Here is a 7,063-nt window from a genome sequence, read left to right as displayed (position 1 = left end):
AGTTCTTCACTGCATCTCCCCTACCACTCAATTTATTATCCTCCTCCATGCTTTTACTCATTGATAAACCATACGAACGCTTTTCCAGGTACACCTGTCCCCTCAGTGTTCATGTTTCAAATTATATTTCTTCCGCTGTCACTCACCTGTGCCGGTTTTTTTTTTTCCCCTCAACCTCACCTATTCTTCCATTACCAGTTCTTCCCTGCATCTCCCCTACCACTCAATTGATTGTCGTCCTCCATGCTTTTACGCATTGATCAACCATACGAGCGCTTTTCCAGGTACACCTGTCTCCCCCCCCCCCCCATGTTTAAATTTCTGATTATATTTTGTCTACACTGTCACCCTCCTGCGCAGTTTTTTTTTTTCTCTCAAACGCGCGCTTTTTTTTTCTTTTTTTTTTCTCCACACGAGATCCACACCGAGACAGTCCAAAATTCCCAGACGCCAGGATACCTTTTTCGGCGCCTTGACCACACAAGGTCTCGCCAATTCTGTATACCGCCGCGACGACGCCTAGGGCGAACTAGTGAGGCTAACGTCCCTTGACGGACCAAGCTGCTCCCTGTCAACCACAAAATTACCCGATGCCTTGATGCTACGCTACTCAAGTCATGCTTTCAACTCGTATTGTGACCTGCACACTGACCGGCTCTTCAGGGACCCCAAACGCACGCCGACCACGACTCCTCCGAACGCTCACTCGCCTCTCGCTCCCCCAACCCCCTCTGACGGTGTTTCTTTATATATAATTTTTTTTGCCACTTTCTCGCTCTCCCGCTCTTGTCCCCTCGTCTTAGAAACCGCGCCTAGCCAGTCAAGCGCCGGCGCTCATTTTCTTTTCAGTCTCTCCCTTTACAAACAGCCACAGCGGACATCGACGTGACGTCACTCCACTAACCCTTTAAAACTAAACCGCCGAGGATGACGAGGCCGCCTTTGACGAAGATAGGTCCTCCTATCGAAACGTTGGCCAGCCTTTCTGAGGCACCTTATCCCTGTTTATAATCCTTATCACTCGATCAAGAGCTTTAGCAAGGTCTACTTGGAGCATTGCAAGTTGCTCATTGGTACCGTAACAGTATTGAAGTGTACGGGCGATATATATGTTGGTATGAATTGATCGGCCCCTAATTCCGCACGTCTGATGGGAACCAATGAGAATCGACATCGCAAATTGTAATCTATTAGATAGAGCTTTTGCAAAAATTTTATAATCAACGTTTGACAACGCGATTGGTCTGTAGCTTTCAACAGAACGCAGTTTCTCCCTATCTGAGCTTTTTGGAATTAAAACGGTGTGATTTTTGCAAAAAGATTGCGGAAGGGCGTCGACCTCTAAACTTGTAATAAATATATCCAATAATATGGGACTGATAATTCCTTTGAACGCTTTGTAAAATTCGCTTGAAAGTCCATCAGGGCCAGCGGTTTTCAATAAAGGCAGCTCATCAATGGCTAGCTCAATTTCTTGAATGGTAAGAGTACCACTGATCAATGCACACCGCTCATTCTGCAAAGGTTTTACAAGAGACACAAAACTCTCTAGGACTTTTGCATCATGATCTTCGGGAGGGGCACTGAACAAAGCATTATAGTAACTTTCGAACTGTGAAATTATGTCATTCGTATTTGTTACGAATGTCAATGACCAGACTACCTTTGGAGTATATTTCCGAAATTACTTTTGAAATAACGTGACGTCGCTCACCAAGTAAAGCTTGACGTGGTGGCTGTTCAGAGTGCAGAGCATGCCTGTTTCGAGATCAAACTCGCGCACCTTCGTATCGCAGTGCGTCATATACTTTTGTAACTCACATTTAATATTTTCTATGTGTTCTATGTAAGTGCCTGGCATTTAGCATTCCATCTCCTAAATGCTACTTCAGCTCTTGAGAAGCATTTTTTCTTCATTCTTTCTATAAAATGATTTCACTGACCCAATTTCTATAGCCACAGTGCGAACCTCTTGCTTAAAGAGTTCCCAAGCAGCAAATGATGGCAAGTCTGTAGAAAAAGAAGTTTTTAGGGCCATACGCGCACGTATAATAAATTCCTGATCATTTAGGAGCTCACAGTTTAGCTTCCAGAGTGCCCACTGGGGTCGGAAATTGGTTACCGATTTCTCACCAATCTTTGCGATAACCATAGAATGGTCAGAGAACGAAACTGGGATAGTACTACATCACAGTCCTCGGGAGAGGAGTAATGAAGAGACATAAATCCGATCAAGGCGGGCGTAAGAGTGACCTTGAATTCGTGTCAAAATTAATCCGGAGCCCTCCACTACGGCGTGCCTCATAATCAGAACTGGTTTTGGCACGTAAAACCCGAGAAAGAAGAAGAAGGAGAAGAATTCGTGTATAAGAGCAAGATCCCTGTCCCGACTCTCCTGTATCTGTGAGCCCTGCATTCTCTATCACGTTAGACAAAACATAACCACTCCTATCCCGCTGAATGTTAATCCCGCTTCGATCACTCAGATCACATACACAATTGAAATCTCCCATTACCACAATGCAGCGTTCACAGTCCAGTACACTATACACGGTATCAAATAAAAGGATTCATTTAGCAGCGTCATTAAATGCATAACTACACGCCATGGCACACCCTGCAACAGAAAATCGCAGCATATATATATCGACCTTCAGCGTCCACATGGTAACTAAATGCAGGAACAAAGTAGGCTCTTTTTCAGAAACAGGAAGCAGCCAGCGGATAAACCAAGAGCGTGCGAAACGCACACATTATACTCAGACAGAAAAGGTCGCAAGGCCCTTTCTGTCTCATCATCACCCTGAATCTTCGTCTCCTGCACGGCGACGAAGTCGAGTCGGTACCTAGATAAAAGCCGGTGAAGCTGCACCTGTTTCTGCAAAGACCTAAGACCCCGTACATTCAAAGTTGCGAAGAGAAGCTGCTGGGTCAGCGCCATGGTGACTAACCACTATACGGGCCTAATGATCTATGTGGTCGGTCCTTGAAGGCAACGGTGAGGCTCCCTCCGAACCCCCACCGGGCCTGCTGGACCGTGATCGTCGGCACTTTCCCGAGTGTTTCGATTTTTGCGGCGACGTGCTTTTCTTGTGATACTGGTCTTGTCGCTGTCCGTGCTTGATTCCGATGTGTTTGTCGCACGGCGCTTCGGAATTCATGTATCCAAGCTACTTCGTCTGTCATCTACCAGCACAGGGCACGTGTCGAGAAGCTTGGGTGTAGCAAATGAGTCATTATCGGCTGCCTCATTCGCTTGCTGGTTAGGAACTGGATGTGTGATTACGGGCGCTTCATTGCACTGTTGCGTGAACAGATCTTCTGTCTCTTTGCTACCTTTCTTGTCTTCGGGTGATTGTGAGATGACATTGTCTTTAACATCTAGAGGGGACTTGCTGGCACAACTTGTCTCCGCGCCAGATGGAACATCTCCGGTTGCGTCGAGAACCTCCGAGGCATCCATTATGTGACCTCGCAAGCATTCATCTGGAGGCCGTGTCCTATGTCGTAACTTGTCAGCGTATGTTACCGCACATTCTTCAGCTGTGTGGCCAAAGCGCCGGCAGTCTTCACAACGTGGTGTTCTGCAGCTTGCGACGAATGTGGCCAACCTTGTTACAGCGGAGACAAACCGGGGGTCTGCCTGGAATCAATACAGGGCTTTGCACTCCACAGACAGGCAGGATATGTGGAACGTCACCCACACCTACTCCGTCGGCAAGAGACAACACCACATCACGGTTTAGGGTACGCATTTGTTCTATCTCCGATACTCTCCAGCTTTGTGTTGATATAGATTTCAATTTCCCGTAAGCTTGGAGCGAATCTCGAATGTAGGCGTCATCCAAACGCTCAGGTAGCAATAAAAGCTTCATTTTTACTTCTTTGGGTTCAGGGTCCATGACGATACAGCGTCTTGCTTTCATTGATAAACCCCCGCATGTGACTAGCTTTTATTTTGTCATTGCTGACTTGCACGTCACCATCCACACGTGTGACATCTGAAATTGGCCAATGGAACTTATTTCCTTTAGGTCAATAACATTCCGAAGGGTGTCTCTGAAGTCCTGGGCTCTGTACGGTCGAGCAGCTAAGTCAGCATGCAGGAAAACGGAGTCCACAACCAGCTTACCGGTAGGAAGACGAGGTAGCACAATACGATAGTCATTGCTACTGGCTGAAGCCAGAGCAGCACCTCGGCCAGGGGCCGCTAAATCCTTTGAAGCGGAGAACATGAAAAACGCGACCGTTCGGAACGCCGCCTTCTTCTTTCTGAAGAACACTTCAGTGAGCCACGCAAGCTCTTGCTATCTGCCAGCGGAAAAATGCCCTAAAACGCGCCCAAGCGCACAGGGGCAGACGACCCGAGCCTCCGCCAGTATAGTGGCGCCATATAGATAAAGCGTCTGCTATCGTAGCGTGCGCAGGCACAGACGACGAGATGCGATTCACACAAGGCGCGCAATCAACGCGATCCCAAGCTGCCCGAGCTGCCGAACCTCCGCCAGTATGGTGGCGCCATCTAGTTAAGGTGCCTGTAAACGCAGCGTGGCCGACATATAAGTTGCAGCTGTAAGGCTTGATCGGGCTCAGTAGACTGTTGTGCAGAGAGCATTACAGCAGACTGCCGCGAAGACCCTGTTGTGCGTGGTGCCCAAACTGGAGCTACTCTTTAGCCGCTCCACCGGCTTACGCTGTGACTGTGCTGCGTGTACTGCGTAGGCCTGTGACTTTTTTCAATAAAAGAATTAATTTACCTGATCACACCAAAAGCAGGCAATATTTATTAGCGGCAGGAAATTTATCTGCGGAAATTCTAAGCAAAAGCACGGCACCTACACAAATTTCTTCAAGCTCGCGGACGAGGATGTACACATTCCAGAATAAAATTATTATATTATTTTTCCCTCTTTGCTTAAAGGACCTCATTGAGCTGCCTGCGCCGTCGTCATTTGTTGTCAATAATTTGAATATTTGTGTAGCATAATATGTGGCCATAGAAAGCGCATGCGCATCCGACACCATTGTAATTCCGGCTGTCTCCTCCGATTTTTCACATCACAAATAACACACTTTGAACTTTCGCGAAAACCGTATTTACAACCTTTGTACGCAACTGCTCAATCATGTTGTTCCAGGATATATTGCTGTTATGGTACTATAAAAAAAAAACAAGTTGTCTTATGGCCTACGTATCGGAACTCTTGTAGTTCTGTGCTGTTATGGTGCAGCGAAGAAATGCAAATTTCTCTCCATTGTGTTCTTAAAATTAAACGTATGTGCTGATAGCATGTGGAGATGACAACCTGTAAGAGCTCGGACATACTTAACACATGAAGAAACCGTTTTCTGTGCTCGAAGTGGAGCTTTTTAGACTACTAACGTGGCCTGCCAGTGCATTCGAGACAGCTATAGGAGAACTATTATTGCAGAGCCGTTTGATTTCAACTTCACAACCACCTGAACACGTGAAAGCATTTTTGCGTATAGCTTGTTACTTGCAGTAGGACTTCCCAGTCCATATTTTTGATGGTGGAATATATTCCCATTTTGACAACATTTGACTTTTTGTATGATATTGTAACGATGTTGAGGTACACAGGTTAACAAAACAACGATATTTATTCAGGGCGAACCTGTGCCCACAACTAAAGGTCACTGCGGTCGTGAAGAATGCCCGGCAGTCGCGTTCTAAAGCTGGCGTCCAACCGTCTTCTTCTTTCTTCTCGAGTGCTCCTCGTGCGCGTGGCGCATGCGAGCCCGGTCCAACCGGGTGCTCGTGCCACGAAGAACGCTGCCTGTTGTTGCTGAACAACACCACGGTACGGCGTGCACAGTGTCCAATACGAAGGGCGCGCAACTTGAATGTGGCCAAGTTGTCGCGGCATTATCCCCTCCTTAACGCATCGGCCCGATGCGTGAGAGAAAGTAGTGGTTCCTGTGAGCTTTCACTTTTTTTTCATCATCTCTCGTGGTAGGGTTTCATGCAGACGATATGTACAACTTCCGTGGGGTTGCGCCGTCTTGAGCTCTCGTGTCCAGCGGATTTCACTTCGTAAGTGACGTCGCTTATGCGACGAAGTATTTCGTAAGGGCCGAAGTAACGGCAGAGAAGCTTTTCCGACAGTCCACGGCGTCGCACTGGGGTCCATACCCACACCTTGTCACCGGGCTGATAATGCGCATCACTACGTCGCTGGTTGTACCGGCAGGAGTCTATGCGTTGTTGGCGGCGTATTCGGTACCTTGCCATCTGTCGTGCCTCCTCGGCTCTTTGCAAGAAATCATCTAGGTCAGGTGAGTTATTGTTTTCTTCGTCTAACGGCAACATAGCATCCAGAGTTGTGGTTACTGCTCGGCCGAAAACAAGTTCAAATGGGGGAACTCGTGTTGTTTCTTGAGCGGCCGTATTATATGCGAAGGTGATGTACGGCAAAATTTCGTCCCACAGCCTATGTTCCACATCGACATACATCGAAAGCATGTCAGCCAGTGTTCTGTTGAGACGTTCAGTTAAACCGTTTGTCTGAGGGTGGTACGCCGTAGTTCTCCTGTGATCAGTATGTGTCATTTGCAACAAGCATTTCATTAGGTCCGTAGTAAAGGCTGTTCCACGATCGGTAATAACAACTGTGGGAGCGCCATGCCTGAGCACGATATTGTTGACAAAGAATTTTGCAACTTCGACAGCCGTTGCACTGTACAGGGAATCAGTTTCTGCGTAACGAGTCAGATAGTCCGTGGCCACAACTATCCACTTTTTGCCTAAAGATGATGTTGGGAAGGCTCCAAGGAGGTCCATACCGACTTGTTGGAACGGGGCTTTTGGTGGCTCTATTGGCTGGAGGAGGCCTGGCGGTTTTACGGACGGAGCCTTGCGCCTTTGACACTCGCGACAAGTCTTGACATAGTGCTGCACGGATGCTAATAACTTAGGCCAGTAGTACTTCAGACGAATCCTGGCGAATGTACGGCTCACGCCCATGTGTCCAGATGAGGGTTCATCGTGACATGCACGCAAAATTTCTTCTCGCATAGCTGTGGGTACGACAAGTAAAAACTT

At 47.5% G+C, this 7,063-nt stretch overlaps 1 pseudogene; it reads right to left on the bottom strand.

The window, feature by feature from the left end:
* Window positions 1–3,157: 3,157 nt before the first annotated feature.
* Window positions 3,158–4,237, bottom strand: LOC119459053 (uncharacterized; annotated as a pseudogene).
* Window positions 4,238–7,063: the final 2,826 nt, after the last annotated feature.

Source organism: Dermacentor silvarum, chromosome 7 (assembly GCF_013339745.2).
Source record: "Dermacentor silvarum isolate Dsil-2018 chromosome 7, BIME_Dsil_1.4, whole genome shotgun sequence".
NCBI lineage: Eukaryota > Metazoa > Arthropoda > Arachnida > Ixodida > Ixodidae > Dermacentor > Dermacentor silvarum.
The sequence above is the reverse complement of the archived record's forward strand: the minus strand, read 5'-3'. Positions and strand labels throughout refer to the sequence as shown.